The sequence below is a fragment of the Thunnus thynnus genome, chromosome 10 (assembly GCF_963924715.1).
Source record: "Thunnus thynnus chromosome 10, fThuThy2.1, whole genome shotgun sequence".
In the NCBI taxonomy this organism is placed as follows: domain Eukaryota; kingdom Metazoa; phylum Chordata; class Actinopteri; order Scombriformes; family Scombridae; genus Thunnus; species Thunnus thynnus.
Genome location: NC_089526.1, coordinates 5,195,451 through 5,216,770, shown reverse-complemented (window position 1 = coordinate 5,216,770; position 21,320 = coordinate 5,195,451). Strand labels below are relative to the sequence as shown.

The following is a 21,320-nucleotide window of genomic DNA, read 5'->3' as shown; positions in this document are numbered from 1 at the left end:
AGTAGCATATTTACAATATATCCACCAATAACTTCATAAAATAACCAAATTTACAATTTTGTAATGCAATTTTATGGAAAGATTTACACATCATCACACTTCTATGCAATCATGATAATACTTCTGTGATGCATGTATCATCACTTAGCTCTCGTCTCATAATAAAAACTGAGCTGAAAGCTTAACTGAAAGGAAAACTTTGGTTCAAATCATCATCTTTCAAAAAAAAAAAAGAATTTATTAATAACACTTAACTAATCTGTTTCATTAGGACTGTGTGTGTGGATGGATGAAATCTGATCAGGTTAGCGAGAAAACAACCCCACAACTGTCATCAAATTCTCATCCAAATGTTGCTAAACTCCAACTGGTACAGGGAAATATGTGACATCACCTTTTTTTCCGACCGAGCCTTGCCAACATCAAACCAGCGAGAAGAGCTGAGACAAACACTCGAATACAGAGATCTCTCGTGTGAAATAACCAAAACCGTTCCAACTTTGGCAGAAAAATAAGTGTGCTCATGCGGGACCTTATTGCACATAGTAAAAAAAAAAAAAAAAATGATTGAAGAAACACGTTTTCACAGCCTTTAAAGTGGTACTCCTCAAACTAATTCATGGCACTGCATATGTAGTCCTGATGTATAAGACGACCTTTTTTTGACCTTGGATTGACCAAAAAACTCTTCACAAAAAAAAATCTGCCAAATATTTAAAAGCTAAATCCCTGACATTTGATTAAAAAAGAGCAGATAAGTAATTGAGTAGATGATATTTAATTTAAAAAAGCTGCTTCAGTAGCAGTGTTTCCACAAAGCATCCATTAATTAAATGCTCTCTGTAGATTTCTCCTGTAAGTAGACCTTACTCTGTCACATTACATCCAATTCATTCTAAATACTGCAGTTGAAAGCTCAGAGACTCCGAGCTTCCCTCAAATCAAATCTTATTCAATTATTAATTACACAGGATCCACTTCAGAAAGAAACTGCATTGGTACCGTACCTTCGCTTCCAAAAACAGTCTGACTGCAACGATCCACCAAGGAGGTAAAGTATAGCAGGTCTGGTTCAGACAGCAGCTGTCATCTGTGTGTATCTGTGAAGGGAAATTAAGAGATCACTATAACATCTGTGTACGTCTGAGACATAATGCAGGATAGCTTACGGTGATGCAACCTAAAGCCTCTATGAGCAGTCGTGTTGTATTTTCCTTCAAAAGGACTCCAAAAGTCCAAACTATGGGTAACAGTGACAGACTATTAATGCTGGATATACTATTCACTTTCATCAGGAAAAAAGCCAAAATCCTAACATCATAAAATGTGAAGATACTTTCAACCATGTTGGGGGGGGGTAGATACTCAGTTGGAGAGGGTTTTGCATGACAACAGGTTGCCTTTCCAGTACGTGAACAAAATCTTTTGACAAATCCGAAAGCTGGAACTCGCCAAATCTGATGATGGCATCTCAGTACACAATCTGCTCTTCCAATCTGCTCCCAGTAAAACATCTTCACCTTGCCAGTGCACAACGCTTAACAGAGCTTCATATGATATTACAAAAAAAAAACAAAGTCATCTGCAAGCTGATATGGAACAATACCAGCAAAGTGATATTTTTTTTAACTAAATGACGACCTCACAGAGTCTGATAAGCAATTTTCTCCACTTTCGAAGAAGCTGACTCCTGGACGTATAGTAAATGTATTTCATTTCCTGCTCCACACGGCCACTGCTGATTAGTTTTCAATTGAACATAGAGCATAAAAAAAGCCATCAGAGGTTTAATCTCATGCGTAACCTCAGAGGGATTTAAGTGCCAAATTCAAATTGAGAATGACGTCACAATAAGCACTTTTTTCTTTGTAATTTGAGGAATTCATTAACCTGGCTGTTATACTGTGAAAGCCTTGAGTTAGTAACCAATAATTGAAGACATGTTAGTTGGGCCATCATCATGCATTAAGCCTTTTTTGGGTGGATGCTGTTAAAAGTAATGACCTAGTTGGATCCTGACCAGCACAAAGACTAATTCTGACAAATGGTGATGATGGAGGTTTTGACCTCGAGCCCAGCACATTTCCAAGTAGCAGAGCCCGGGAAGACTTGCAGAGGCAGCATCCTCTGGATTAGCGAGCACACCAGCTGGCAGCCACATGCTGATGACGGTTCAGTTAAGGTTAAGGCAAAGCCAGCTCGCCAGCTATTTTTTCTCCTCCTCACTACCAGTTCTGTATCAATCACTGCCTTTACCACGTAGCTCGATGCCATTGGGTATGTGGTCCTTATTTATTGTTTCATTGGTATATAAAATGAAACGCTGATCGACCAGGACTTGTGCGTACCATGTGTAGTAACTCTGAATAGATCAGCCCTGAACTTGACTGGACTGCCTGGGAAACAACCCAAAACATCAAAAAAAGGAAGATAAGGGCCTTGTGTGCAGTGAAAAGCAAATTCCAGTGCAGGCACAATGGACGTTCCAGATTATCTCTGAGGCCCTAAAAGTTCCCAGACCACAAATTGCCCCTAAACGCGTTGAGATTAATTTAGCAGAGTGTGTTTGTGCTTTATAGCAGAACCAAGAAGGGCTCCGGTAATGTGGATCAGCTGGCAATCAGCTAGAATCATGTCATCCATTTTTGATCTGTGTAATTTAGCATGTAGGGGGGGCCACAGAATAAGGGACTGTTTAACTCTTGGGAAAGTCTTGATTTTGCAAGACTCAGAAGTCAGCACCATTGTGTAACCATTGGTGCCAACATTTCAAATCAAAATTCATCTCGTTTTATGATGTCTGTTCTCTGAGCTGCCACCAGAGGAGCCAAACAACCCGAGTTACGTTTGTAATTATAATTAAAAGAACAAAAACAGTACTAAAAGGGAAGCTTGCATGTTACGATGTTGGGTTAATCTGATCTGACCAAGAATGAGAAATACTCCAGTCCAGCCCGGGCTCCGCTCTGACGAAATACATAAACACCATCCTTCAATGTGAACAATTTCAAAAACCACAAGTTGGAACCACAACTGAGAGCGTAATCAAATCAATGCTTAGCCTCTGGACCGGATGTTTGTTTCGCTTATTTGTTTTGCTTGGGCTACCTCGGGGGTTTTTAACCTAACGTAATCTGCAGAAATCGATTATGGATGCATTGACTCTTCAAAAACCTCACACTTTGTGGAATGACTCGTATTGATTCGGTAAATGGATGCAAGCCGGTGGGACAAGAGAGGTTACCACAACCTCTCTGGTTATGCCAGCTTCCATTAATGGCTCAAAAAAAAAAAAATCCACACAACATGTATTCAGAGGAATGCAGGAAAGAATGATTAACTCCGTGTCAAGCAGCACTTGTTCACAACTGTTTATTTGAATATATTTAAAGTACCAGTTGGAGGTTTGCATGGGGAATAGAGCGCTAGAGGGAGAGATCCTCAAAAAAAAAAAAAAAAAAAAAAGCTCCCCCTGCTCTACCCCACCCTATTAATACTACCCTGGCAGCAGTTTGATTAATCAACTGAGCCCAATGTAGGAAGATTTAGTCGCTCATCATCCTGGATCAAAACTCCGGGGTGCCGATCTGGTCCGTGGATCAGCGTTAGAAGCTTCTTCGGATCATCCACAGCTCAAGACTGGTACACTATTACTGATCAGCCACTCTGTAAAGACTTCTTCCTTTCTTTTCAGCCCTCATTTCTTCTTTGTCTTTCTTAAAAAAACACATTAATTAAACCATTCTGTGTCCACATGAATATTACCTCCCTGCTTTTGGATCCCTTTGCTCCTGGTTTCTTGTGATGTCGGAATTGAAAGAGGTTTTAATTTAAATCTAAGTTTGTACTTTTTCTTGAGTTTTTTTAATAGATATTCATGTCTTTTATCCATCTGCAAACAAGACAAAGCACAAGGAACGGTCCAAAATACATTGCGTCAGAAAGAATGGCTTTGCTTTTGATCGATACTTTAAAATCAACCAACCAAAACCATAAAATTTTGGCTATTTTGTGGATTGATTACAAGTCGGTCTGGATTATATCTTAATTTAACAATGGGGTTTTAAATGTCCTCATTAATCTGGGGTTCAGTGAAAGGACACGATGATGCCTCTAAAGTTTGGTGCTTCTTCAAGCAGAGAAAAGTTGAAATATCACAGCCACCCTGATAGGGAAAATTCAAGGTTTGAAGGTGACGGTTGAGTTCTCTGTTTCAGTCTTATTTGTGACCTTTTCTATTTCACTTGAGGAGATGGGAGACATTTAAATGGCATTGTGCCATCGCCGATTAACTTTTTTATTCATAATTATGGCTGTCCTCTGGAAAGGCATCAAAATTAGCCACATGTGAGCCCTACATCGCTGCTCAAATATCATGATATATATCAACGGCTCTGGAAAAAAAAAAAGTCAAACCTCTGAGAACTGCTGGGAAAACACAATCTGTTATACTTTAGTGGCTTCGTGTCTGACAGTGAAACAATCACCCTGACAGAAGACGATTAAGATTAAGTTCAATGCTGTGTACAATTTTCTGGGTAGAAATGAATAGCAATAAAATAAATCTACAAAGGGTAAAAAACAGTGACTCATTGCTGTCTTTTCTCTTTTTTTTATTTCTCTATCATTTTAAATCACAGTTAAACTCTGTATCTCCGTACATTAGTCTTCCATTTCACTGTCTACGTGTATATTTTTACAGTCTTAATTAGTTTAAAAGGAAACTCCCGGTTTATCGTTGTTTTGGCCATCATTTCTGTTGGTTATGATAACATGATACTCACCAACATAAATCACTTAGGCCTGGGAACTTTGAGACCAGTTGTAAGAAAGCCAACAGTTGAGTTTGCAGGCAAGTTGTTGCATCTGAAATGTGTAATAATCACTATAATTGCACAGAAATAATGTACTGTATGGCTGTTCACAAAAGAGTTAATAATTTCACTAATGTTTTCTTATTATTATTACTGATAGGAATGATGACCATGGTCAGTAACCCGTAAAGCTCTTTGAACTGCACTAATTGCGTGATTGATATAACTGACAGAGGCCACCATGGTTGTGCATTTTTTTGAACAACAAGTAATAAATCCAGCAGAGGGACTGGGGGAGTGTGGCCTCTTCTGTCTTCCACCAAATGCCAACAACCCAGTGATCATCTGGCAAACAGAGCACACTCCTGCCCTTTCTCCGCTCAGCTGTCTATTAAAAGGAAAACATGTGGTCTAGTGTCTTGTTTCAGGGAAAGTGAAAACACACACCCGCTGAGGTACACAGTCGAGCAGAAGAGCCGGGCGTGTTGTTACTCCCAGCGTCTTTCCCTTTGCTTTGTACCTCGTTCCCTCACTCCACATCACCACAAGGGGTAAGGGGGGGGGGGCTTGAAAGTGGCTTGACCCCTCCCTGCTATCACCATGCAAAGGCCCCCGCTTCCTTGACACCCACTCAAGAAAAATCAATCAGTATTCAGGTCATGCCACAGGGAAACCCCTCCCCTTCCCCACCCCCCTTTAACACATGACCCCTGACCTGAGCAGCGTTCACCGCGGAGAGCGTGACAGGGATTTGTCTGTGCTGCCAGTGTCTGCTCCGTGTCTGATGCTAACAAAGTCCTCGTGTTGAGGGGAGGAGCGTGGCCTGACCCTGTCCACCTCCGACACAATAAATCCAGCTGAGGAGTTCAAGGTGGCCTGACCTGTATCCGACCCCGTCCCTGGAGACGGGGCAACGAGCTCCAGCTGAGCCTTTCCCCCCCCCCCAATCCCCCACAGCTGAAGGGTAAAACAGAGGATGTGCTTGAGTTTAATGGGCACCACTGGTACGCAAACCAACACATTTCTTCACTCTTATTTCACTTTATCCAACTCTGTGACATCCAAACAGTTGGGAAACTTGTTCCTGTCATGGGAGGCGCATGGTTGGGGGGGTGTGGGGGGGAGGAGGGGTGGCAGAATTAGCATAGCGTAATTACGCTGGGGAAAGATCTAGACTCCAAGGAGCAAGACATAACCCATAATTTGCCATTGTGCTCCCTACGCAATTGACAGTCGGTCTATGATATTGGAGATAAATGTCGGAATTCAGGATGTTAGTTTAACCGGTGGTGCATTCAGTATGATAATAACCACAGTCTTGCACACAGTGAATCTGATGAGCAGTCCCGCAAAAGCTCTTCACCACTTTCCCTCCCCTCCATGAGGTATTATCATGCTAATCTAAAAGAGAAGAAGAAGGAGGAGGAGGAAAAAAAAAAAAAAATACATTTTCAGTGAATGAGGGAATATAATGGAAAGCAGGGACCTCTGGAACCGAGGGTAGACAAAAGAGGGTATATTCACCCGGCTCTGCCTGAGCAAAGCAGGGGTGACAAATGGACACAGACATTATGCTGGCTGGTTAATTAAAAGAACATAGCCTAATTAAAAAGATCTTCCCGGTAAATGGACCGCTTCGACGCAGTAACTGACCTGTGTCTCCTGCACATGTTGGGCGCAGAGCAGTTGGTCTCTTTTTCTATGCATTTAATTTTCACATCAGAGGGGCTCTGACTGACTGACTGACAAACACCGAAGAGGACTGCACTGCAGGAAGTGTGGCCAGATCGTGGTGGGGGGGCTGTTGCTTGTTAAATGAGTCATGATTTCCATTAGGACAGTGAATGAAACTTGCACAAGAGATTTGATTATATGCAATGTCGTTTCTATTCGCAGAAAACCTTTCTTAGAAATGGTTTTTATCCAAGTACAGTTGTGGAATTTGTTCGGTTCAGGATTCATAAGCTTGGATATACAGAACAGAGACTCTGATGATACCTTGATTTGTAAACACTGTATTTTAATTCATTCTGTGATGTTGACAAAGCAGATATTTTAATTTAATTGAGTGACAGATTGATTCTTTTAAGTTTGTAAAAGCTTGATAAGACAAAGAATTTACTGTTGGGTGAAAATTAGCTCGTTGTCTACCTTATTACAGTAGGAAAGAGTTTGTGTTTTAACAATGTTTGACTTGTGAGATATTGATCCAGGAAGTTAAAATCTGTGAATATATTTCCAACTTTACCGAGGTGCTGTTTGGCGGCCCCTCCGGCACTTGTACACATGTACGTAGCAGCGACACTGCATTTAAAAATGGATTTGTTTGAAATTTTTTAAATGTTTTTGTCCGTTTATATTTGGCAGTTTAAATATATAATAATATATAAAGTATTGACATGATTTTTGCTCCTGTTGCAACATCGTACACTACATTGGCCAAGCAAAATTCATGCAAAGATCCTACCCAGGTGAATTCTTTGTAGCATTGTGCTCATTTTACAGTTAACCTTGCAGGAGAAAATTATTGCAACAATCCTGCCTCAAAGAAGTATTAACTCTGCAATGTCTTTGTGCCAGATAGCCTTCAAACTGGACTTCTTGGCATTTCATCCTCTTGGTACCTGTAGCAACAAGCCCCCCCACACCAATGCAGTGTGTGTGTGTGTGTGTTTTGCTGGAGGGCTGCTGTCAGCCTCAGACGTGGCCTAAGACTGAAAGTATGGGAGTGTGTGTGTGTGTGTTGCCCCCCCCCCCCCCTCACTCCTTTCACCCAGCCACCTGTCACTGAGCTGTGACATTAAAGCAATAACATGGTTTGGTGGTGGGTGCTTTGTTTACCCCCCAGTTGGTTTTCATGCCATCAGTCAGCAGAAACTGCCCCTCGGGGGAGAGAGAGAGAGAGAGAGAGACGGGGGAGGCAGGGAGGAAACGCAGGGAACCAATGAAGAGAGATCAAACAGCAGAGGAGGCTTCATTCTCTGGACCGAGGAAGTGGCTTGTGTGACTGAGTGGGAGGTGTTTTGTTGTGTTTGTGTCTCTCTGGGGTGGAAATAAGTTTACAGCCTGAGAGTAAATTAATGAACATGTTTTTTTTTTGGGCTCCGAGCAGCTATCCAGGGCAGCACAATTATGGCAAAAAAATTATAATCACTGATTACTCTGAGATTGTGCTCATGTTTGGAGGATCCCTGTTTGACAATGATCCAATTTCCTGACAAACAAGTTGACCCTCTCCATCTACAAGCAGATATTAGACAAACAATAACATCCTTCAAAGCCGCTATTACTGATAATATCAGACGTGGAAACTATCACAACGCACAGATGGAGATATAAACTCATACATGCACTCAAGCTTGGAGCGTGAGTCATGTTTCATTTCTGTATGCTTTCTTCATGTATGACCTCATTCGCAATAACAATCATCAATATCAAGAGAAAGGTCAGATGAATTTACTGCGATTATCGTTTTATCGAATGTGTAACAACTGGCAGGTTGAGGTTTGTTAACAACATGCTTCGTTGCCCGCGAGGTTTTTGACATGTGTTAGCAATTAGTCAGTAGACTAAAAAAATGTGTCATTTATCAGGCAAAAATGACAAACATTCCCTGCTTTGCTCTGCTTTACATCATTGTAAACAGAAAATGAATTATCTACTTTGATAACTGATTGATGGTTTGTGTAATTTTTCAAGGAAAAATACCAAACATTTCAATGTTCTGGCTTCTCAAAAGTCATTTTTGTCCTTTTTTTAAGCAAAAATGCCAAAACAGCTTCTCAAATTTAATACTTTAAGCAGTGCAGTGTGCAGAATTTTAATGCATCTCGTGGAAGGGACTTGGCAGAAATGGAAAATAATATTCATAAGTATGTTTTAATTAGTGTTTAAATCAACTGAAAATAACTCGTTACCTTAGAATGAGCCCTTTATATCTACATAAGGAACTGGTCCTCATCCACAGAGCCCGCCATGTTGCACCGCCATGTTTCTACAGTAGCTCAGAGCGGACAAACCAAACACTGGCTCTAGAGAGGGACTTTCGCGTTTTTTGCGAGTTTCGTGGCCACCGTATGTTGTCCTACATACTGGGAAGAGGAGGGATGGGGGTGTATTCAGTTTGTTGCAATCTGCAACCTCACCACTAAATGCCACTAAATCCTTCATACTGGTCCTTTAATACATGATAGTAATGGTGTAATGATCGTTTTTCACAATTTTACATCTTATAGACCAAACGATTAATCGAAAAAAAAAACTGTCAGATAAATTGATAATAAAAAATATCATTAATTGCAGCCCATAATTACAGCATAGGACTGTGAGTTGGGCAAAACGTACGATTTAAAGTTTGACCTTGGATATTTTTCAAAATTGACATTGTAGATTAAACAATTAATTGAAAAAATAAGGTGGATTAATGAATAAAATAGTAATTACAATAATCACCCTGGCTCCAGTCATCTTAAAGTTATACACTGTAAACATATTGTATTATTTGAATCTACAATATTCAGCTGTTTATGTTATTAGTGAACTTTAACAATGTGGGAAAACATCTGTGCTGTCCAAACACTTCAATTTAAAATAACTTTTATTTATTAAAGCGATATTTAAAAAAAAAAAAAAAAATCTGATCAAGACTTATATGTGTATCAATGCTGAATTGCTCAGGAGAGACTCATGATGCGTCTACAAAGAATCAATAAGCTGCTTCTCCTCCGATCTCACACACAGACACACAGCTGCAGGGGTGAGTCAACACATAACTTGTGTTATGTGAAGAGTTCATGGCACTGGAAGGGGGGGAGGAGGAGGTGTGTTTTACTCACCCTGGACTGTTGCCTGGTTTGGATTCATATGACACTAACTAAAACCCTCCCCAGATAAACAACCTCCCCCCACCTCCCCTCCTCTCCCCCTCCTCCTCCTGCAAAGACCAGTTTAAAAATAGCCTTGATTCGATGGAAACAAGCCCGGAGTTCTGAGAAAATGGAGGAAATTGACCAAGCTAAGTGTAGGCGAGCAGACTTATCTTACACCGTGTCTGAGCCAAATATTCACTGCACATATGGTGGCCGCTAAAATATATACACAAATAATAGCGTGAGAGCTAAAGTATAGATTAAAAAAAAAAAAACAGCCAGCATCCACCCCCAAATGCCTGCAAACAGGTGACACTACAAGCACAAGCACACACATTCAGAGTTAAATCTTAAAAGATGCATGGCACAGTCTAAATTTAACACATTCCAGATTTAAGCACAAGGGTACGCTGAGTGTTGTTTTTTTTTGCGGAAAATCAGCCACAATTCCTATCTTCAGAGCGCAGAGTGCATGCATAAGAAATCGGATAAAAAGATCCTGAGGGTGGAGGAGAGTTTGGAATTCGATCAAGAGTTTTATAAACCCATCAATAAACCTTTCACCCCGAAAAATTAGGGCTCGCAGAGTTTAACTCCGTTCACAGAAAGTGTACAGTTGCAGGAAGGTGCGACGGGACTTGGCCAACTTTTAGAACAAGGAACAAGGTCGAACCTGCTCTCGCTATTTTTGGAAAGTTTGGAAATTAGATGCAGTTAGAGCTCTCATTGAAGGTACGCATGTCACATTACACTGCTTAGAGTCAATTTTCAAAAAAAAAAAAAGGACGTGTGATAGCTCTTTGAGAAAAAAAAAAAGACACACACAGAAAAACAAATTTTCTCTGAACGCTTAAATAAATTAAATATGTGAATACCTGTCACCTTCTGAGTGAGTGTGTGTAAAGCAGGGATGGGATATGATGGGGCATTACTGTGTGAAGGCAGCAGCTTTGGGATGAAGAGGACAGAAAAAAAAAAGAAAAAAAAAAAAAGAAGCTTATCTTAGGTTTTTAATTTCCTGCTTCATTTCACGTTTCAGGACCATAAAAATTCTCATTTCGAAAAACTGCAATAAGCAACAATGAGACATGATCATAACTCTGAATTACTTCTATAGTAACTAAGCAGCAGATCCCCCCCCCCACCACCTCCTTCCTCATCCTCATGCAGTCAGCCTAATTGCTTTAGCCAAGATGTGACAAGCCAGACAATCGCTGTGCAACGGATTATCAAAAGAGAAGCCTTAAAAAAAAAAAAAAAAAAGATATCAGATAGGCTATTCAATGGCTGCTTAGTCTCACTCTGCCAAAAACTCTTAACCGTCATTGCTTTGCATCACCGGTTTGTTCTGGGCCTCAGGAATGGGGACTACTTCTCCAACAACAACAACACTTTGCACACTTCCTTACACGTCTTCGTTCAGTTCAGTGGATTTCTGCTGACTTTCACTCCAAGATGTAAAACATCACCAAAAATAGTGATTCTTACTACAAATATTTGGCTAAATAATCAGTTATCACTGCCAAACCTCTCAAGAAAAAGTGAGGATTTGCTTGTTTTTTTCCCCCTATTTTTATACATTGGAATAGTTTTGAGTTTTTTGACCATTGGTCAAAACAGAGCTGGAATTAAGGATTATTTTCATTATCAAATAAACTGCAGATTGTTTTATTAAATCATCAGCTGATCATTTGTATAATGTAATGTATAATGTAATGTGAGGACATGAACTCCTCAGTCTTGTAGAGTCGACTGATACTGGATTTCTGGGGCCGATACTGATATTAGGAAGTAAAAAAAATTCCAATATCGATATATCGGCCGATAATTAGAATGCAGAATATATACATAAACACATATTTTTCACCATGATCCCTCAAATGTGGTTATTAGACACTTGTGATAAAGATATGTAATAGAAGCAGGATATTTTATTGTATAAAATGACATCAGTGCACTTAAACAGTAAACTACACAGGGATTTAATAATTATAAATACCGATAAATAAAAAAAAACATTTATATATCAAACTTGAATTAACAAAAGGATTAAATACACATAAAATGCTGCTTATATAACTAAAAAAATTTTAAAAATTAAAAAATATATATATGGGTTGACTGATATTATCGGCCGATATTCGGACGTTATTGGATATGTTGTCCAAAATGCGCCAATATTTTTTTTAAGTTATATAGGCAGCATTTTATGTATAGGCCTATATTCTTTTATTGAGTTATTAATAATTATTAAACTGCCAGTGAAGTTTCACTGTCTCAGTGCACTGATGTCATTTTATACAATAAAATTTGTTGAAGTGTAAAACATCCTGCCTCCATTATCATCTTTATCACAAGTGTTTGATAACCACATTTGAGGTATCGTTGCAAAAAATGTGCATGTATGTATGTATATATTCTGTATATAAAAGATTATCAACTGATATATCGATATGAGAATTTTTTTACTCCCTAATATCAGTATCGGTATCCCAAAAATCCAGTATCAGTCTACTTGTAACAAAGAAAAGCAGCGATTCTTCACAATTAAGAAACTGGAACTTGGTATTTTTTTGCTATTGTTGTTAATAAAACGTTGATGAATAACTGATGATTAAATCGTTGCTGTTTCATGTATAGCTCAAACAACAGTTTGTTTGAGATGATTTTAGACAGTAATTAGGGTTCTGGAAACTTGTGACAATTGTCATCATTCATATTTGACGTTTCATAGAGTAAACAATGCATCAAAAAGTAACTGACAGATGAATTAATAAGGGAAAATAAAAATGACTAGGAGATCTAACTCTAATGTAAATTTCAGCAGATCTTTCAGTGTCACAACTTGGCTGCTGTTCATTCAAACTCGCCTCTATCGAGCTGCCTTCACCAGATTACCTGCATTACCGCTACATTAGAAAAAGTTTTCTTATCTTAAAATTGCACAAAGCGGGAGCTTAGGCATGCAGCTGACTCCTAAATAAACCCAAAAATCTAACAGTCTGGCAGAGAAGTTTGTCCAACTCACTTCAGTTTAAACAACAGACTAACGAATAGTCTAAAAACAAAATTGTGCCAAAATAGACATGGCTGACAGCAGATTCTCAGGCGTCGTCAGCCAACTTAAATGAAGCCAACCTGTTTTTCTCCATCGAGCCTGAATCAACCTTGTTTTCTCTAAATTTCATCATTCCATCAGCTGGGAGATTTCACTCTGTGTCACCCAAAAGCAGGATGTGTGTTGTTTTACTAATGATGAGCCAAGAATGTCACTTCAGGACAAAGTATTCTGTTTTTTAAAAAAAAGGACCATTTCAACAGAAGAGAGATATGTTCTTATTCAAGGCAACATGTGTCAGTAACGAACATCTTGTGCTGAAAAGGAAGACGAATGTCTGCTGCGCCGAACCCTTCTTTTTAAGAGTTTACACCGAATCGAGAGAGGTGGTGAGAGGCCCTGGGTGTCTGGTAGGTCTTTCCAGGGAAATAACCTCTGGCACAAAGATGGATGGTTACATTTCCTGCAGCAACAACAGCCGTTTGTTTGGAGGAAATAGGAGAGTAACTAGGCTGTTAGTACAAGCTGTGATAGCCATCATGGCTGAACAGGCAAAGAAAATAACTCCACTAACGGAAACGAAAACTTCACAAATTGAAAAATCCGAGGAAGAGAACTGTTATCGTGCAGCCCTGCGCCGTTTGATTGAGAGCTGATCTCTGGGAAACGAAGCACAGAAAAACACTTAGCAATGAAGACGAAGATGAGGGAAGAGATGATGAGAAATATGAATAAAACTTACTACATTACCAATATATATTTATGTGATATAGTACATTTTATGGAAACTGAATCCATGAACTGTTAATTGTGGAATAAAAGAACCAAATGGATAAGACCTGAAAAATAAAGTCCTGTGAATCCAACATTACCACTGTCCACAACCTTCTAATACAACCTTTAGTGGTTATTTTGTCATAATCAAAATTATTCAAACCACCTTAGGAATGATATTTACACAGGTCAGAGTTCACTGTCTGGATAAGATGTGTCAAACTCAAGTTCATCCCGGGACACGTCAGCATCACGGCTGCCCTCAGAGTGCCGGTTGTAAATGTGAGACTGTATAAATGTATCTACTTGTTATCATATTACATTCCTGCCTCTGCATTTGATTTTGGTTTTAGTAATAACTTCATAATAACGAGCTCTGAAAGCAGAATTCTAGGAATAATGATGACGAGCAGACATTAAAGTGTACAACTATTAGACGATTTATTGAAAAAAATGAAATAGGATACCAGTAAGTAATGAAGTCATCCTTTTATGCGTGTTTTTCACTGTGAAACTCTTTTCTTATCTTATCAAGCGGAGCTCCTACATTCCTCAACAACCTGCTAACTGTGGCAACTAGAGTGGCGGCTGAATGATGACAGCTGAGGTCACGTGACAGCCGTGTGTCTCTCAAAGGTGGTCCGGGTCCAGGTTGTGGTTCAATTTTGTTCCAAGTCTGGATTAAATTGTTATTCATCCGGATCCGGACCAGAGTCCATCTATGAAGTATGTATGATATAAACATTCTCACAGATTTTGGACTCAGAATCACCTGAGACAACCTTTAGCTTCACATTTATTCACCTACACACCAACACATGTCACGGACCACATGTAATGAGGTGCCGGGCTGGATTCGGTCCACGAGCCTTGAGTTTGACACATGTTGTCTAGATGTATCTGCATTTCTCTTATGGTTTAGTTGGCAAAACCAAGAACAAAGAAATCATGGCTGCCTTTTCTTGCTGTGGTTAAAAAACAAAAACAAGAAAACCCTCTCCAAGAAGAAGCCCGTCGGTCCGATATCTGCCAATAGAAATAAACCTGAGGTGCTCGTAGTGCTACACAACTCACAAAAAAAATGAATCAAATACTCCAAACAAATAATAAATCACCAGAACTGGAGATAAGGGCTTTGTGCTGACCAATAAACCTGTAATAATGGATGATGACTCTGACTGTTTGGGAGAGAACAGAGAACATTTGGACATTTGTTTGCTAGAACAGAGAATAGAAATAACCTTCACATGTCTTGCAACTATAAAAAATACTTGTGAATAACACTTTTATGCCTCCCTGTTTTTCAATTCATGTGCATTTGATGTCATGCGGAGGCTTTAGCTGATGCATATGTAATAACCTGCTGCGTCTATGTGCGTTTTTTCCTCCTCCGTGCACTCGTCATGTTGACACGGTCATGTTTCAGGTGAAATTGCTTTTGTGCCGCTAACTATTTTCTTGTCAGCGTTTACCTTCATCTTCTCCTCTATCATGTTTATTGAAGCCCAAAAAAAAAAAAAGCATCTTCCTCAGTGTAACAAAGCTTCCTCATCTCATCTCACATCATCTTCCTCATCTCTGTCTGTATGAGTGAAGCAGCGTCAAGGCGTTAATCTACCAAACATACCAATGGGTGAGTTCATTTTTGGTTTATTGCAGAGGCCCAACCAGATCATCTACAGTATAAAACACTACAGCAAAACTTATTTGGTCTCATTGATAAAACTCACACGGTGCCTTCACTTCCAGCGGGAAGGTCAGGACTTGGGGAAGTCGGGGCGGCTTCGCTCCACTTTCAGCCTGGCTGGCTGGCTGATCAATGATTCAGGAGGTCTGCCCTCATTATGAAGTGATTAAGAGATCATTTGGAGCAACAAACCAATGCACCTTTGCATCTCCACCCCCCCCCCACCTCCCCTCCCCACCCCCTCTGCCCACCCGACTACGAGTTCAACGATCAATATCTGGTATGTATGGCCGGAGGCTGTTTACAGAGACACTTCCTTTTATAAAAAAACACACACAGAAGTGAGGAGAATGGTTTCTATAGTCTCTCCGTGGTGGCGAGAGGGGTGTCGGTTCTATCTTAATCTGTAGGGAGTTCATATTATGCTACTGAGTCGTTTTTTTTTTTAAATGAACTGGATTGTGGGTATTTCGGGTGACGCAGCTGAATGGGAGTATTTGGAGGATCTTCGCGCTTAGTCATCAGCTAATACGCTAATCCTTTAAAACAATGAAAATCCATGCACATATGAAGCCGCATTAGCTACTTCTACACATAAAATATGCATGAAATATGACAAGGATTCTTTTTTTTTTTTTGGATGATTCATTTTCCTTTCAAGAGAGATCCCTTTTTTTTTTTTGTTGTTGTTGTTGTGCATGCTGCTTCCACGCTGCCCTGTGGGTAGCGCGAGCATCCTCGTTCAAATCAAAGCGTGCGTGTGCCTATGCTATGTGTAGGTACCCTTTTCTTTCATGTGAAGGGAAACTGATACGGCGGAAAGGAGAGGGAGAGAGAGAGAGAGAGAGAGAGAGCCAAAATACATAAATCTACAAGTATTATGAATCTAGACGGCAGCGTTTTAAAAAACAAAACCACAAACAAAACACAGAAACCTCAGTGCATGACTTAACACAGACATTTAACAAAAAGGAGAATAAGCCTTTTTAAAAAAGAAAAAAGAAGAAAAAGACAGCTGAGGTTTCAAATTTTAAAGATTCTCTCATGTGCCATAAGACCTTCTCCGGTCTAAAAATATCAATCTGAGGCGGTTTGCTGACATTGCCAGCCACAGGTTAAATTTTCCCCCTGTAATTGCTGGACTCCAGCCACTGTGCTTCATGAAGCGGAACAGACAATCATCCAGTGTTCCTGCTGCGCTGCTTGTGGCTGTGGCGTGGGGTTTGGCGAGCGGAGCCCCCCCCCCCCCCCGTGTTCGACAAGGGGTTAACGTTTCTGAAGAACAGCTCGACATAAACCGCAGGAAGACAGCCAGTCTGGATGGCCGGACCCGAGGTCTGTCGCTTGTCCAGTTTGTGGTCTGCCGCCGCCTCCCGCCCCGGCTTTTTTCTTCTTCTTCTTCTTCTTCTGCCTCTAGCCTTTCGCTGAACTCAAAAGCTTTTCCTCCCCGAAAATTTACGCACTCATCAGCTCGGCTGTAATTTCCAGTCCTGCGCTAAACCGCACCAGGGCCGCGGCGGGGGAAGCCGCTGCACGCCTGTTTTTGGAATCAGAAGTAATTACGAGCTTGCCAAGGATTCGAATCTAATAGCGGATGATTGGACTGGTGGGACAAAAAAAAAGGTAGTCAGCGGTGAAAACACCCACCTTTACTTCAAGGAGCCTGCAATAACAGGCAAACAGATACATTGGCAGTACACATCATGTCTATAAATGAACTTTAAAAACCATGCAGGCCGCTATACCTGAGAGATACAGTGCACTGAATCAGCAAAACTGATTTTTTTTTCCAGGCACTGTAACAGAGTTGTTTCTGCTCAGTTGGAAAAGTGGCTGAAAACCATTTGAGTAAAAAAAAAAAAAGAAGAAGAAGAAAAAAAAAAAAGTCACATCCAGTCAGAACAGTGATTGAGGATCCACTTCATCCACGCTGCGAAAAGGCACGAGACGAGTCTGCCGGCTATTCTTAACCCTCCCATTTGTAACGCTTGATGCAACATGTTAATGTGATTTCTTACCAGCTGTGGCCAAACGGGGCCAAAACCTGGAGGCCAAGGCCCGGTGGTCTCGGCAGATAGCCTAGACTGGCCTGTGCTGTGTCAGCCCTGGATTATGGATGGAGGGGAGCCTGTGGGGCTGACAGGTAATAATTCACTCCCCAGGGGTCCCACACCCTTCACTGGACACAACACAACCAGCCAGGAAGCGGTGTGGAGGGGTGGAGGGGGGGAGGGGGGGGGAGTGTGGAGGGCCTTGGAGCTCACACCTTCACAGCCAACACTCTTCCCCCCCTTTTTTTTCCCCCACACACCATCCCCTTCAAGAAGCGGGGCTCTCATTGGCTGCCCCGTTGCCACGGGTAACCAACCGTTATCGAAATGAAATATGAGGTGTCACGGACCGGGTGCCTCTCTCAGGTGCAGGGCCAAACAAAGTCCCATATGTCGCGGATGAGGAGCTGAGATTAACTGTTGCTTCCTGAAGCACGGCGCCGCGCCCCGGCCCGTTCCTTTAGACCTCGGCGGTTGCAAGACGCCGCCGCCGTGTGTTTGAGCTCTGAGACGCCTCAGACAAATCGCTGTTGTCGAGTTGCCACAACAATAGTCCAAAAAACATCATCCGACGCTCTCAAGTTCTGCTGAGTTTCAAATGGGGGGGAAAATGAGCGTGAGCGCAGCAATTCAGCGACTGCAAGTTCGGCTGAGCGTTTAATGTAACGTGTCTTCGTGCGTCCCAGTGATGTTTCCCTTTTTTTCCCCCCTCCGGCCAATCCAAACTGTAGAGCAACTGTGTGTGTGTTTGTGTATGAGTGTTATATGTAGCTATGTTCAGATATTGAGCACTTTATCTCAGTGATGAAAATGGAAATGGGCCTGCTGAACCTCCCCCCCCAGGGCCACAGTCCTCAGTCCTGGTTAGGAGCCTATTTCAAACATCATTACCCTGAGGACCATTAGGAAGATGCCATCTGCACACGCGGGGGCCCCCTCCATCGGGGCCTCTTGTCATTTCAAACTAAAAGCAAGCGCCGAAATGGAAATCGGAAATAAAATTACACACTGGGCTAAATGCACCATTAACCATGCTAACTGAGCGATGAACCTATCAGGGCCTGAAAATGAGAGCTGGACGAAGAGCGAGCAATTTTCAGCGGTGACGAGGAAATGAATGCCACCGCTGGTACTTTGCTCAAATTTTTTTGACTGTAACTCATCCATCAGCAAAATGTGACTTTCCAAATGGTTGCTGTGTGAAAAAAAAGAGGAAAAAAAAAAACAGAGGGGTTGATTGTGAGCGTGGGAGACTGCCACAAACGAGGGTTGAATGCAGATTTGTATGCACTATGTATAGTATAAGAGGGAGTGCAGGGAAATATGCCGGCTTACGACACAAGGCTCCGGCAGCACCTCTCCTTGTCAGCACAACAGCAACATGTCAAATAAAATAACCTGAAACCACATTGCAACGTCCTCCGAGCAGCACAGAGTGCTAAGTCACTGTACAACTGCGGTGGGGAACCGCAAGCCATCAGTGGCCTCTCTCCATCCTGTGATATCACTGCAGCAGCTGAGAGGAGCAAAGGGGGGGGGGGGGGGGACAAAGCAAAGAAAATCACAAGATCCAACCACACTGTCTCCATTTAAACATCTGACTGGTTGGAGCAGGAAGTGCATTATGTTGCCCTCTTTCTAAAACAGCCAAAAAAACAAGAGGAAGCACATTGTGAATGGGCAGAAGTTACCTCTGCAGTTCAATCAAGGCAATGTAACCCTTAAGCTAAGCATCAATTTTTAAAATGCCTGCAAAACTTTTGCAAACCCAAGGATGGATCAGAGAAAAACAACAGGACCAAAACGCCTTTGAGTCAAGCAGGAAGGTGCAGGTTACCTTGCAACAGGCCAACGTTGAAAAAAAAGTAGTGGCGTAGTCTATCTCTGTTTTGTTTTGTTTTTTTGCACAGAAGAGATTTATTTATTGTTGAAATGTTCTTAGCCTCAACTGAAACTGAACACCCACTGAGGGAGATGAGAGGGGCTAATGCACAACAGGCTGAGACAAATCATACTCCCATTTCTGCAGAGGATGCCTCAAGAGCAGCTCCGAGCATCTATTTCAACATAAATAACCACCAGCGGCTCCTGGGAACGTAATGAGAGAAAAACACAGGTTTCTAATCTCTTTGTGCATTGCTGGCAATACCGAAGTCCAATACTGACTGCTGCTGGAGCCCTGCGTGCAAAAAAAAAAAAAAAAAAAGCAGAAACCTGTTAGAACAATGAGCTCATCGTTTTTTCCCCTCCTTTCCCGAGTTTGGCATTAAGATAGAACTGCAGCTGAAGTAAGCACGTTTATTAAGCAGGTAAAATCTATGCAAATTGAAAGGGAAATCTGTGGTTTCAATTTAATCGAACAGTCACGCAACCACTGTGTGTTTTTTCCTCTCTCCCCCCCCCCTCTTCCCCCCCTCCTCAGGCACTCGAAAGCTCAAATTAATTTGTTAATGTTATCTGCTAGTGGAAAAAAAAACAGAGCAAATTCCCGACTAGATGCTTATTTTCTTCGCACAAACTGATCCTGAGTAAACAGATTTAGTGTCTTTCCGTTGTAAAATAAACCAGAGTATCCCAATTCAATTAGTGTCATGGGCAAGATGCCACTCAAGAGATCCGTATCAGCTGTTAATTCGTGATAAGTTGCTGAGGACTATAACAACAATCGATGTAAAGAGAAAACATCATTTCACTGTTGCGGGTTTTGATATAATGAGACATTTAGTTGCAGCCGAGACAAAGCATATATGTATATAAATCTGCGACTGGGTGTCAAAAGCCGACCACAGCGCGGTTAAAGAGGTCTACAAAATGTATTTAATAGCTCGCAAAAAAAAAAATCAGTGTAACGTTAGCTGATACAAGCTTGTAATTACTGCTATTCATCCGCAGTGTGAAAATGTCCAACACCACCACCCCCCCTTCCCAAAAAAAAAAAAAAAAAAAACAGCCGAGAAAAAGAGAGACAGTGAGGCTTTTCTGGAGCCCAAATTCAACTTGCAGAGAGTGAAGGAAGAGTTTGAGCTAAAAAGACGTGTCAGATATGGTGCGTTTACGTGACTGAAATGTATGTGGAGGTTTAAAAGGGCTGCACACAGTTAAATAACCTCTGCCGTGGCAAACTTGAAGCATAAGACTCTTAATGAGCAAAGTAAGCGCAGCTGCAGCAGCAGCATCGTAAAGTCTCCCAACTAGCGAGCACTTCTTACCTTTATTGTTTCCTTCGTAGCTCCAGTGTGTGTGGGGGAAAAATATATATATTCGTCGTCTGTCTGAGAATAGACGAAGATGTATAGTCGCGGTGGAAAAATAAAAAGACAAAGAGTATGTTAGTTAAAGCTAGTTTTCTTCGCCAAACGGTTAGTATTCCCAGAGCGCCAGAGCAGCGAAAAGGCGCCCCTCACTACTGTGACAAGACTGAAGCCAGACTGAAATCACAACACTTCGGCAGCCGCTTAGGCCACGCCCCCGCGGCATACTTTGACAGGCGTACCGACCAATCACAGGTGAGCATAGGGTTTCATCTCGTGTCTGATTGGTCAAGAGAATTAGCTTTTGTGTAGCGCCCCGCCCAGCCCGGCTCACTTTTCTCCCAGATGTTGAATGCTTGAATAACAAGGCCCCGTGTAAACCCAGCCCGCCAATCACAGCGCAGGACAGGGGATTTAAACACACACATTAGTGTCACTTTATGGGAGGAGTTAAAGCTATTTAAATAAATGTAAAAAAAAAAAAAATCCCACATTATTCTCCTGTAAATTATATTGTATTACACCACAATGGCAAATGTGTGGTATTATAATTATTTCTATACTAAGACATTAATCAGTTGTCATAATTTCACAGTTTTCAGTTCATGTGTTATACTATGAATTATAATAGCAATTATTATTTATTATAGTCACAAGTAATTTCTAAATGTGACGAATGTGCTGATTCATGAGAACAGAATAATACAGTTTGTACAGTTGTATGAAGTCTACAGGAGCAATTATTATAATTAAGTTATTTTCATCACTGATTAATCAGTCAATCCTTATTGTTTTGACTAATCAGTTAATTATTTAG

At 41.1% G+C, this 21,320-nt stretch overlaps 1 protein-coding gene across 3 annotated transcripts in view; it reads right to left on the bottom strand.

Annotated features, from left to right (window-relative positions):
* The window catches only part of sema6cb (semaphorin 6Cb), a 165,219-nt gene extending 144,517 nt beyond the window's left edge, over positions 1–20,702 (bottom strand). For all 3 annotated transcript variants that reach the window (XM_067600560.1, XM_067600562.1, XM_067600561.1), the window contains exons 1-2: positions 20,462–20,702; positions 1,008–1,100 (exon numbers count right to left, since the gene is read on the bottom strand). The gene's annotated coding sequence lies outside the window, so the exon portion shown is untranslated. The remainder of the gene's footprint in view (positions 1–1,007; positions 1,101–20,461) is intronic.
* Between the last annotated feature and the right edge of the window lie 618 nt (positions 20,703–21,320).